This window comes from Oncorhynchus mykiss, chromosome 28 (assembly GCF_057628025.1).
Source record: "Oncorhynchus mykiss isolate SJ-2025 chromosome 28, ASM5762802v1, whole genome shotgun sequence".
Classification (NCBI taxonomy): Eukaryota; Metazoa; Chordata; class Actinopteri; order Salmoniformes; family Salmonidae; genus Oncorhynchus; species Oncorhynchus mykiss.
The window spans coordinates 36,092,502-36,105,385 of NC_143049.1; the positions used below are offsets into that span (position 1 = coordinate 36,092,502).

Below are 12,884 nucleotides of genomic sequence, written 5' to 3' on the forward strand. Positions count from 1 at the left end.
CTGACAATCACATGATTTCATTTAAGATTTTGCAGTGTGACAGGTTTTTGTGAGAGACAATTTTCATCAAAAGCAGCATTGGTTTGTTCGTTTCTGTGCGAGATTAGTACTGTAAAGCCACATTGGTACTTGTGCTGATTCACTGAGTAAAGGCGGCAGAGATTGCACACATAAAAACCATGACCACGACGTGAGTTGAACACGCAACCTTCTGATCTGGAGTCAGACACGCTACCATTGCGCCACGAGGTCATTGGCATTTAACATCTTTGGAGAGGATGCTTAGTTTAATGAGTGTATAATTTGGAATGGAGGCCTGGTTCTCTGGGGAAATGAACCATCTGACAATGCCACCCCCATCAGCATGTGCCTCTGCCCGGCAGGTTAAGTGTCTGAAAATAAGCAGATGCAGAGCCCAGATAGCTCAGTCGGTAGAGCATCAGACTTTTAATCTGAGGGTCCAGGGTTCAAGTCCCTGTTTGGGCGTTGCTTTAATGTTTACCTTTTCTGGCGCAGGTGTTCTGCTAGCAACCCACCTCGACAACATCCGGTGAAATTGCAGAGCGCCAAATTCAAAATATAGAAATAGTCAATATAAACATTCACAAAAATACAAGTGCTATACATCGGCTTAACCTTTCTGATCTCCCCATCCCGGATCCGGGTTCGTGAATACAGACTCAAGCTCATTACCATAACGCAACGTTAACTATTCATGAAAATCGCAAATGAAATGAAATAAATATGCTAGCTCTCAAGCTTAGCCTTTTGTTAACAACACTGTCATCTCAGATTTTCAAAATATGCTTCTCAACCATTGCAAAACAAGCATTTGTGTAACAGTATTGATGGCTAACGTAGCATTTAGCATTAGCATTCAGCTGGCAACATTTACACAAAAAAACAGAAAAGCATTCAAAAAATCATTTACCTTTGAAGAACTTCCGATGTTTTCAATGAGGAGACTCTCAGATAGCAAATGTTCAGTTTTTCCTGAAAGATTATTTGTTTAGGACAAATCGCTCCGTTTTCTGCGTCACGTTTAGCTATGAAAAAACCCCTGTATCCAGGATTGTGTAAATCTATCAGCAAGCTCATTAGCATAACACAACGTTAACTATTTATGAAAATCGCAAATGAAATGAAATAAATATGCCATCTCTCAAGCTTAGCCTTTTGTAAACAACACTGTCATCTCAGATTTTCAAAATATGCTTCTCAACCATAGGAAAACAATCATTTGTGTAAAAGTAGCTAGCTAGAGTTAGCATTTCGCGTTAGCATTTAGCGTTAGCATTAGCGTTAGCATCCAGCACGCAACATTAACAAAAACATAAAAGCCTTCAAATAAAATCATTTACCTTTGAAGAACTTCTGATGTTTTCAATGAGGATACTCTCAGTTAGATAGCAGATGCTCAGTTTTTCCAAAAAGATTCCTTGTGTATTAGAAATAGCTCCGTTTTATACATCACATTTGGCTACCAAAAAAAATCCATAAATTCAGTCCTCAAAACGCAAACTTTTTTCCAAATTAACTCCATAATATCGACTGAAAACATGGCAAACGTTGTTTAGAATCAATCCTCAAGGTGTTTTTCACATATCTCTTCATTGATACATCGTTCTTGGAAAAATGCTTTCTCTCCTGAATCCCAGGAGAAAATGCCCGCACCTGAAGATTACGCACAAATTTAGACAAAGGACACCGGGCGGACCTCTGGAAAATGTAGTCTCTTATGGCCAATCTTCCAATGATATGCCTACAAATACGTCACAATGCTGCTAAGACCTTGGGCGAACGACAGAAAGTGTAGGCTCATTCGTTGCGCAATCACAGCCATATAAGGAGAGAATGGAAAACAGAGCTTCAGAAATTCTGCTAATTCCTGGGTGATGCATCATCTTGGTTTCGCCTGTAGAATGAGTTCTGGGGCACTTACAGACAAAATCTTTGCAGATTCTGAAACTTCAGAGTGTTTTCTTTCCAAAACTGTCAAGAATATGCATAGTCGAGCATCTTTTCGTGACAAAATATCGCGCTTAAAACGGGAACGTTTTTTATCCAAAAATGAAATAGCGCCCCTAGAGCTCTAAGAGGTTAAAGATGAACTTCTTGTTAATCCAGCCGCTTTGTCACATTTCAAATAGGATTTACTGCGAAAGCCTACCATGCGATTATCTGAGGACAGCGCCCCACTTACAAAAACATATTCCAACCAAGTAGACGAGTCACAAAAGTCATAAATAGCGATAAAATGAATCACTTACCTTTGAACATCTTCATCTGGTTGCAGTCACAAGAGTCCCAGCTCCACAATAAAGGTTTGTTTTGTTCGAGAAAGTCCCTCTTTATATCCCAAAAACTCTGTTTTGTTGGCGCATTGTGTTCAGTAATACACTGGCTCAAAGGAGGTCAAAACATGCAGACGAATACATCCTAATAGTACCGGCAAAGTTTGTTGAAACATGTCAAACGATGTTCATAATTAATCCTCACGTTGTCAATTGTCTAAATAATACATTTTCAACCGGACAATTGCGTATTCAATAGAAATGAAAAACAACGAAGGGCGCGCACTCTGTCACGCGCGCAAACCAGTACTGCATGCTTCCTCAGTCCACTGACAGCAAGGTCTCATTCTTCTTCATTTTTCAGAAAACAAGTCTAAACCAATGTCTAAAGACTGTTGACATCTAGTGGTAGCCATAGGAACTGCAATCTGGATCCTAACCCATTAGAAACTCAATAGGCATTCAATTGAATACTACCCACATCAAAAAAATCCCACCTCCTGGATAACTTTTCTTCAGGTTTTTGCCTGCCATATCAGTTCTGTTATACTCAGAGACATTATTTTAACAGTTTTGGAAACTGTAGAGTGTGTTCTATCCAAATCTACCATTTATATGCATATCCTAGTTTCTGGGCCTGAGTAACAGGCAGTTTACTTTGGGAACGTTTCTCATCCAGGCATCAAAAAACTGCCCCCAAGCATACATTAAACTCCCTGTTCGAAGACTGACAATCACATGATTTCATTTAAGATTTTGCAGTGTGACAGGTTTTTGTGAGAGACAATTTTCATCAAAAGCAGCATTGGTTTGTTCGTTTCTGTGCGAGATTAGTACTGTAAAGCCACATTGGTACTTGTGCTGATTCACTGAGTAAAGGCGGCAGAGATTGCACACATAAAAACCATGACCACGACGTGAGTTGAACACGCAACCTTCTGATCTGGAGTCAGACGCGCTACCATTGCGCCACGAGGTCATTGACATTTAACATCTTTGGAGAGGATGCCTAGTTCAGATTTTAATGAGTGTATAATTTGGAATGGAGGCCTGGTTCTCTGGGGAAATGAACCATCTGACAATGCCACCCCCATCAGCACGTGCCTCTGCCCGGCAGGTTAAGTGTCTGAAAATAAGCAGATGTAGAGCCCAGATAGCTCAGTCGGTAGAGCATCAGACTTTTAATCTGAGGGTCCAGGGTTCAAGTCCCTGTTTGGGTGTTGCTTTAATGTTTACCTTTTCTGGCGCAGGTGTTCTGCTAGCAACCCACCTCGACAACATCCGGTGAAATTGCAGAGCGCCAAATTCAAAATATAGAAATAGTCAATATAAACATTCACAAAAATACAAGTGCTATACATCAGCTTAAAGATTAACTTCTTGTTAATCCAGCCGCTTTGTCACATTTCAAATAGGATTTATTGCGAAAGCCTACCATGCGATTATCTGAGGACAGCGCCCCACTTACAAAAACATATTCCAACCAAGTAGACGAGTCACAAAAGTCATAAATAGCGATAAAATGAATCACTTACCTTTGAACATCTTCATCTGGTTGCAGTCACAAGAGTCCCAGCTCCACAATAAAGGTTTGTTTTGTTCGAGAAAGTCCCTCTTTATATCCCAAAAACTCTGTTTTGTTGGCGCATTGTGTTCAGTAATACACTGGCTCAAAGGAGGTCAAAACATGCAGACGAATACATCCTAATAGTACCGGCAAAGTTTGTTGAAACATGTCAAACGATGTTCATAATTAATCCTCACGTTGTCAATTGTCTAAATAATACATTTTCAACCGGACAATTGCGTATTCAATAGAAATGAAAAACAACGAAGGGCGCGCACTCTGTCACGCGCGCAAACCAGTACTGCATGCTTCCTCAGTCCACTGACAGCAAGGTCTCATTCTTCTTCATTTTTCAGAAAACAAGTCTAAACCAATGTCTAAAGACTGTTGACATCTAGTGGTAGCCATAGGAACTGCAATCTGGATCCTAACCCATTAGAAACTCAATAGGCATTCAATTGAAAACTACCCACATCAAAAAAATCCCACCTCCTGGATAACTTTTCTTCAGGTTTTTGCCTGCCATATCAGTTCTGTTATACTCAGAGACATTATTTTAACAGTTTTGGAAACTGTAGAGTGTGTTCTATCCAAATCTACCATTTATATGCATATCCTAGTTTCTGGGCCTGAGTAACAGGCAGTTTACTTTGGGAACGTTTCTCATCCAGGCATCAAAAAACTGCCCCCAAGCATACATTAAACTCCCTGTTCGAAGACTGACAATCACATGATTTCATTTAAGATTTTGCAGTGTGACAGGTTTTTGTGAGAGACAATTTTCATCAAAAGCAGCATTGGTTTGTTCGTTTCTGTGCGAGATTAGTACTGTAAAGCCACATTGGTACTTGTGCTGATTCACTGAGTAAAGGCGGCAGAGATTGCACACATAAAAACCATGACCACGACATGAGTTGAACACGCAACCTTCTGATCTGGAGTCAGACGCGCTACCATTGCGCCACGAGGTCATTGACATTTAACATCTTTGGAGAGGATGCCTAGTTCAGATTTTAATGAGTGTATAATTTGGAATGGAGGCCTGGTTCTCTGGGGAAATGAACCATCTGACAATGCCACCCCCATCAGCACGTGCCTCTGCCCGGCAGGTTAAGTGTCTGAAAATAAGCAGATGTAGAGCCCAGATAGCTCAGTCGGTAGAGCATCAGACTTTTAATCTGAGGGTCCAGGGTTCAAGTCCCTGTTTGGGCGTTGCTTTAATGTTTACCTTTTCTGGCGCAGGTGTTCTGCTAGCAACCCACCTCGACAACATCCGGTGAAATTGCAGAGCGCCAAATTCAAAATATAGAAATAGTCAATATAAACATTCACAAAAATACAAGTGCTATACATCAGCTTAAAGATTAACTTCTTGTTAATCCAGCCGCTTTGTCACATTTCAAATAGGATTTATTGCGAAAGCCTACCATGCGATTATCTGAGGACAGCGCCCCACTTACAAAAACATATTCCAACCAAGTAGACGAGTCACAAAAGTCATAAATAGCGATAAAATGAATCACTTACCTTTGAACATCTTCATCTGGTTGCAGTCACAAGAGTCCCAGCTCCACAATAAAGGTTTGTTTTGTTCGAGAAAGTCCCTCTTTATATCCCAAAAACTCTGTTTTGTTGGCGCATTGTGTTCAGTAATACACTGGCTCAAAGGAGGTCAAAACATGCAGACGAATACATCCTAATAGTACCGGCAAAGTTTGTTGAAACATGTCAAACGATGTTCATAATTAATCCTCACGTTGTCAATTGTCTAAATAATACATTTTCAACCGGACAATTGCGTATTCAATAGAAATGAAAAACAACGAAGGGCGCGCACTCTGTCACGCGCGCAAACCAGTACTGCATGCTTCCTCAGTCCACTGACAGCAAGGTCTCATTCTTCTTCATTTTTCAGAAAACAAGTCTAAACCAATGTCTAAAGACTGTTGACATCTAGTGGTAGCCATAGGAACTGCAATCTGGATCCTAACCCATTAGAAACTCAATAGGCATTCAATTGAAAACTACCCACATCAAAAAAATCCCACCTCCTGGATAACTTTTCTTCAGGTTTTTGCCTGCCATATCAGTTCTGTTATACTCAGAGACATTATTTTAACAGTTTTGGAAACTGTAGAGTGTGTTCTATCCAAATCTACCATTTATATGCATATCCTAGTTTCTGGGCCTGAGTAACAGGCAGTTTACTTTGGGAACGTTTCTCATCCAGGCATCAAAAAACTGCCCCCAAGCATACATTAAACTCCCTGTTCGAAGACTGACAATCACATGATTTCATTTAAGATTTTGCAGTGTGACAGGTTTTTGTGAGAGACAATTTTCATCAAAAGCAGCATTGGTTTGTTCGTTTCTGTGCGAGATTAGTACTGTAAAGCCACATTGGTACTTGTGCTGATTCACTGAGTAAAGGCGGCAGAGATTGCACACATAAAAACCATGACCACGACGTGAGTTGAACACGCAACCTTCTGATCTGGAGTCAGACGCGCTACCATTGCGCCACGAGGTCATTGACATTTAACATCTTTGGAGAGGATGCCTAGTTCAGATTTTAATGAGTGTATAATTTGGAATGGAGGCCTGGTTCTCTGGGGAAATGAACCATCTGACAATGCCACCCCCATCAGCACGTGCCTCTGCCCGGCAGGTTAAGTGTCTGAAAATAAGCAGATGTAGAGCCCAGATAGCTCAGTCGGTAGAGCATCAGACTTTTAATCTGAGGGTCCAGGGTTCAAGTCCCTGTTTGGGCGTTGCTTTAATGTTTACCTTTTCTGGCGCAGGTGTTCTGCTAGCAACCCACCTCGACAACATCCGGTGAAATTGCAGAGCGCCAAATTCAAAATATAGAAATAGTCAATATAAACATTCACAAAAATACAAGTGCTATACATCAGCTTAAAGATTAACTTCTTGTTAATCCAGCCGCTTTGTCACATTTCAAATAGGATTTATTGCGAAAGCCTACCATGCGATTATCTGAGGACAGCGCCCCACTTACAAAAACATATTCCAACCAAGTAGACGAGTCACAAAAGTCATAAATAGCGATAAAATGAATCACTTACCTTTGAACATCTTCATCTGGTTGCAGTCACAAGAGTCCCAGCTCCACAATAAAGGTTTGTTTTGTTCGAGAAAGTCCCTCTTTATATCCCAAAAACTCTGTTTTGTTGGCGCATTGTGTTCAGTAATACACTGGCTCAAAGGAGGTCAAAACATGCAGACGAATACATCCTAATAGTACCGGCAAAGTTTGTTGAAACATGTCAAACGATGTTCATAATTAATCCTCACGTTGTCAATTGTCTAAATAATACATTTTCAACCGGACAATTGCGTATTCAATAGAAATGAAAAACAACGAAGGGCGCGCACTCTGTCACGCGCGCAAACCAGTACTGCATGCTTCCTCAGTCCACTGACAGCAAGGTCTCATTCTTCTTCATTTTTCAGAAAACAAGTCTAAACCAATGTCTAAAGACTGTTGACATCTAGTGGTAGCCATAGGAACTGCAATCTGGATCCTAACCCATTAGAAACTCAATAGGCATTCAATTGAATACTACCCACATCAAAAAAATCCCACCTCCTGGATAACTTTTCTTCAGGTTTTTGCCTGCCATATCAGTTCTGTTATACTCAGAGACATTATTTTAACAGTTCTGGAAACTGTAGAGTGTGTTCTATCCAAATCTACCATTTATATGCATATCCTAGTTTCTGGGCCTGAGTAACAGGCAGTTTACTTTGGGAACGTTTCTCATCCAGGCATCAAAAAACTGCCCCCAAGCATACATTAAACTCCCTGTTCGAAGACTGACAATCACATGATTTCATTTAAGATTTTGCAGTGTGACAGGTTTTTGTGAGAGACAATTTTCATCAAAAGCAGCATTGGTTTGTTCGTTTCTGTGCGAGATTAGTACTGTAAAGCCACATTGGTACTTGTGCTGATTCACTGAGTAAAGGCGGCAGAGATTGCACACATAAAAACCATGACCACGACGTGAGTTGAACACGCAACCTTCTGATCTGGAGTCAGACGCGCTACCATTGCGCCACGAGGTCATTGACATTTAACATCTTTGGAGAGGATGCCTAGTTCAGATTTTAATGAGTGTATAATTTGGAATGGAGGCCTGGTTCTCTGGGGAAATGAACCATCTGACAATGCCACCCCCATCAGCACGTGCCTCTGCCCGGCAGGTTAAGTGTCTGAAAATAAGCAGATGTAGAGCCCAGATAGCTCAGTCGGTAGAGCATCAGACTTTTAATCTGAGGGTCCAGGGTTCAAGTCCCTGTTTGGGCGTTGCTTTAATGTTTACCTTTTCTGGCGCAGGTGTTCTGCTAGCAACCCACCTCGACAACATCCGGTGAAATTGCAGAGCGCCAAATTCAAAATATAGAAATAGTCAATATAAACATTCACAAAAATACAAGTGCTATACATCAGCTTAAAGATTAACTTCTTGTTAATCCAGCCGCTTTGTCACATTTCAAATAGGATTTATTGCGAAAGCCTACCATGCGATTATCTGAGGACAGCGCCCCACTTACAAAAACATATTCCAACCAAGTAGACGAGTCACAAAAGTCATAAATAGCGATAAAATGAATCACTTACCTTTGAACATCTTCATCTGGTTGCAGTCACAAGAGTCCCAGCTCCACAATAAAGGTTTGTTTTGTTCGAGAAAGTCCCTCTTTATATCCCAAAAACTCTGTTTTGTTGGCGCATTGTGTTCAGTAATACACTGGCTCAAAGGAGGTCAAAACATGCAGACGAATACATCCTAATAGTACCGGCAAAGTTTGTTGAAACATGTCAAACGATGTTCATAATTAATCCTCACGTTGTCAATTGTCTAAATAATACATTTTCAACCGGACAATTGCGTATTCAATAGAAATGAAAAACAACGAAGGGCGCGCACTCTGTCACGCGCGCAAACCAGTACTGCATGCTTCCTCAGTCCACTGACAGCAAGGTCTCATTCTTCTTCATTTTTCAGAAAACAAGTCTAAACCAATGTCTAAAGACTGTTGACATCTAGTGGTAGCCATAGGAACTGCAATCTGGATCCTAACCCATTAGAAACTCAATAGGCATTCAATTGAAAACTACCCACATCAAAAAAATCCCACCTCCTGGATAACTTTTCTTCAGGTTTTTGCCTGCCATATCAGTTCTGTTATACTCAGAGACATTATTTTAACAGTTCTGGAAACTGTAGAGTGTGTTCTATCCAAATCTACCATTTATATGCATATCCTAGTTTCTGGGCCTGAGTAACAGGCAGTTTACTTTGGGAACGTTTCTCATCCAGGCATCAAAAAACTGCCCCCAAGCATACATTAAACTCCCTGTTCGAAGACTGACAATCACATGATTTCATTTAAGATTTTGCAGCGTGACAGGTTTTTGTGAGAGACAATTTTCATCAAAAGCAGCATTGGTTTGTTCGTTTCTGTGCGAGATTAGTACTGTAAAGCCACATTGGTACTTGTGCTGATTCACTGAGTAAAGGCGGCAGAGATTGCACACATAAAAACCATGACCACGACGTGAGTTGAACACGCAACCTTCTGATCTGGAGTCAGACGCGCTACCATTGCGCCACGAGGTCATTGACATTTAACATCTTTGGAGAGGATGCCTAGTTCAGATTTTAATGAGTGTATAATTTGGAATGGAGGCCTGGTTCTCTGGGGAAATGAACCATCTGACAATGCCACCCCCATCAGCACGTGCCTCTGCCCGGCAGGTTAAGTGTCTGAAAATAAGCAGATGTAGAGCCCAGATAGCTCAGTCGGTAGAGCATCAGACTTTTAATCTGAGGGTCCAGGGTTCAAGTCCCTGTTTGGGCGTTGCTTTAATGTTTACCTTTTCTGGCGCAGGTGTTCTGCTAGCAACCCACCTCGACAACATCCGGTGAAATTGCAGAGCGCCAAATTCAAAATATAGAAATAGTCAATATAAACATTCACAAAAATACAAGTGCTATACATCAGCTTAAAGATTAACTTCTTGTTAATCCAGCCGCTTTGTCACATTTCAAATAGGATTTATTGCGAAAGCCTACCATGCGATTATCTGAGGACAGCGCCCCACTTACAAAAACATATTCCAACCAAGTAGACGAGTCACAAAAGTCATAAATAGCGATAAAATGAATCACTTACCTTTGAACATCTTCATCTGGTTGCAGTCACAAGAGTCCCAGCTCCACAATAAAGGTTTGTTTTGTTCGAGAAAGTCCCTCTTTATATCCCAAAAACTCTGTTTTGTTGGCGCATTGTGTTCAGTAATACACTGGCTCAAAGGAGGTCAAAACATGCAGACGAATACATCCTAATAGTACCGGCAAAGTTTGTTGAAACATGTCAAACTATGTTCATAATTAATCCTCACGTTGTCAATTGTCTAAATAATACATTTTCAACCGGACAATTGCGTATTCAATAGAAATGAAAAACAACGGAGGGCGCGCACTCTGTCACGCGCGCAAACCAGTACTGCATGCTTCCTCAGTCCACTGACAGCAAGGTCTCATTCTTCTTCATTTTTCAGAAAACAAGTCTAAACCAATGTCTAAAGACTGTTGACATCTAGTGGTAGCCATAGGAACTGCAATCTGGATCCTAACCCATTAGAAACTCAATAGGCATTCAATTGAATACTACCCACATCAAAAAAATCCCACCTCCTTGATAACTTTTCTTCAGGTTTTTGCCTGCCATATCAGTTCTGTTATACTCAGAGACATTATTTTAACAGTTTTGGAAACTGTAGAGTGTGTTCTATCCAAATCTACCATTTATATGCATATCCTAGTTTCTGGGCCTGAGTAACAGGCAGTTTACTTTGGGAACGTTTCTCATCCAGGCATCAAAAAACTGCCCCCAAGCATACATTAAACTCCCTGTTCGAAGACTGACAATCACATGATTTCATTTAAGATTTTGCAGTGTGACAGGTTTTTGTGAGAGACAATTTTCATCAAAAGCAGCATTGGTTTGTTCGTTTCTGTGCGAGATTAGTACTGTAAAGCCACATTGGTACTTGTGCTGATTCACTGAGTAAAGGCGGCAGAGATTGCACACATAAAAACCATGACCACGACGTGAGTTGAACACGCAACCTTCTGATCTGGAGTCAGACGCGCTACCATTGCGCCACGAGGTCATTGACATTTAACATCTTTGGAGAGGATGCCTAGTTCAGATTTTAATGAGTGTATAATTTGGAATGGAGGCCTGGTTCTCTGGGGAAATGAACCATCTGACAATGCCACCCCCATCAGCACGTGCCTCTGCCCGGCAGGTTAAGTGTCTGAAAATAAGCAGATGTAGAGCCCAGATAGCTCAGTCGGTAGAGCATCAGACTTTTAATCTGAGGGTCCAGGGTTCAAGTCCCTGTTTGGGCGTTGCTTTAATGTTTACCTTTTCTGGCGCAGGTGTTCTGCTAGCAACCCACCTCGACAACATCCGGTGAAATTGCAGAGCGCCAAATTCAAAATATAGAAATAGTCAATATAAACATTCACAAAAATACAAGTGCTATACATCAGCTTAAAGATTAACTTCTTGTTAATCCAGCCGCTTTGTCACATTTCAAATAGGATTTATTGCGAAAGCCTACCATGCGATTATCTGAGGACAGCGCCCCACTTACAAAAACATATTCCAACCAAGTAGACGAGTCACAAAAGTCATAAATAGCGATAAAATGAATCACTTACCTTTGAACATCTTCATCTGGTTGCAGTCACAAGAGTCCCAGCTCCACAATAAAGGTTTGTTTTGTTCGAGAAAGTCCCTCTTTATATCCCAAAAACTCTGTTTTGTTGGCGCATTGTGTTCAGTAATACACTGGCTCAAAGGAGGTCAAAACATGCAGACGAATACATCCTAATAGTACCGGCAAAGTTTGTTGAAACATGTCAAACGATGTTCATAATTAATCCTCACGTTGTCAATTGTCTAAATAATACATTTTCAACCGGACAATTGCGTATTCAATAGAAATGAAAAACAACGAAGGGCGCGCACTCTGTCACGCGCGCAAACCAGTACTGCATGCTTCCTCAGTCCACTGACAGCAAGGTCTCATTCTTCTTCATTTTTCAGAAAACAAGTCTAAACCAATGTCTAAAGACTGTTGACATCTAGTGGTAGCCATAGGAACTGCAATCTGGATCCTAACCCATTAGAAACTCAATAGGCATTCAATTGAATACTACCCACATCAAAAAAATCCCACCTCCTTGATAACTTTTCTTCAGGTTTTTGCCTGCCATATCAGTTCTGTTATACTCAGAGACATTATTTTAACAGTTTTGGAAACTGTAGAGTGTGTTCTATCCAAATCTACCATTTATATGCATATCCTAGTTTCTGGGCCTGAGTAACAGGCAGTTTACTTTGGGAACGTTTCTCATCCAGGCATCAAAAAACTGCCCCCAAGCATACATTAAACTCCCTGTTCGAAGACTGACAATCACATGATTTCATTTAAGATTTTGCAGTGTGACAGGTTTTTGTGAGAGACAATTTTCATCAAAAGCAGCATTGGTTTGTTCGTTTCTGTGCGAGATTAGTACTGTAAAGCCACATTGGTACTTGTGCTGATTCACTGAGTAAAGGCGGCAGAGATTGCACACATAAAAACCATGACCACGACGTGAGTTGAACACGCAACCTTCTGATCTGGAGTCAGACGCGCTACCATTGCACCACGAGGTCATTGACATTTAACATCTTTGGAGAGGATGCCTAGTTCAGATTTTAATGAGTGTATAATTTGGAATGGAGGCCTGGTTCTCTGGGGAAATGAACCATCTGACAATGCCACCCCCATCAGCACGTGCCTCTGCCCGGCAGGTTAAGTGTCTGAAAATAAGCAGATGTAGAGCCCAGATAGCTCAGTCGGTAGAGCATCAGACTTTTAATCTGAGGGTCCAGGGTTCAAGTCCCTGTTTGGGCGTTGCTTTAATGTTTAC

General features: G+C 41.0%; 1 long non-coding RNA gene and 8 other non-coding genes across 9 annotated transcripts; all 9 read right to left on the reverse strand.

The window, feature by feature from the left end:
* Positions 1–180: 180 nt before the first annotated feature.
* trnaw-cca (transfer RNA tryptophan (anticodon CCA)) lies at positions 181–252 on the reverse strand. The gene has a single exon. It is a non-coding gene; the product is annotated as a tRNA-Trp (tRNA).
* A 379-nt stretch (positions 253–631) lies between these two features.
* On the reverse strand, positions 632–2,108 carry LOC149970916 (uncharacterized). The gene is made up of 2 exons (XR_016492796.1): positions 1,362–2,108; positions 632–993 (listed from the first exon to the last, which is right to left on the reverse strand). It is a non-coding gene; the product is annotated as an uncharacterized LOC149970916 (long non-coding RNA).
* Positions 2,109–3,201: 1,093 nt separating this feature from the next.
* Positions 3,202–3,273, reverse strand: trnaw-cca (transfer RNA tryptophan (anticodon CCA)). Its single transcript has one exon. It is a non-coding gene; the product is annotated as a tRNA-Trp (tRNA).
* A 1,487-nt stretch (positions 3,274–4,760) lies between these two features.
* On the reverse strand, positions 4,761–4,832 carry trnaw-cca (transfer RNA tryptophan (anticodon CCA)). Its single transcript has one exon. It is a non-coding gene; the product is annotated as a tRNA-Trp (tRNA).
* A 1,487-nt stretch (positions 4,833–6,319) lies between these two features.
* On the reverse strand, positions 6,320–6,391 carry trnaw-cca (transfer RNA tryptophan (anticodon CCA)). Its single transcript has one exon. It is a non-coding gene; the product is annotated as a tRNA-Trp (tRNA).
* A 1,487-nt stretch (positions 6,392–7,878) lies between these two features.
* On the reverse strand, positions 7,879–7,950 carry trnaw-cca (transfer RNA tryptophan (anticodon CCA)). Its single transcript has one exon. It is a non-coding gene; the product is annotated as a tRNA-Trp (tRNA).
* A 1,487-nt stretch (positions 7,951–9,437) lies between these two features.
* Positions 9,438–9,509, reverse strand: trnaw-cca (transfer RNA tryptophan (anticodon CCA)). The gene has a single exon. It is a non-coding gene; the product is annotated as a tRNA-Trp (tRNA).
* A 1,487-nt stretch (positions 9,510–10,996) lies between these two features.
* Positions 10,997–11,068, reverse strand: trnaw-cca (transfer RNA tryptophan (anticodon CCA)). The gene has a single exon. It is a non-coding gene; the product is annotated as a tRNA-Trp (tRNA).
* Positions 11,069–12,555: 1,487 nt separating this feature from the next.
* On the reverse strand, positions 12,556–12,627 carry trnaw-cca (transfer RNA tryptophan (anticodon CCA)). The gene has a single exon. It is a non-coding gene; the product is annotated as a tRNA-Trp (tRNA).
* Between the last annotated feature and the right edge of the window lie 257 nt (positions 12,628–12,884).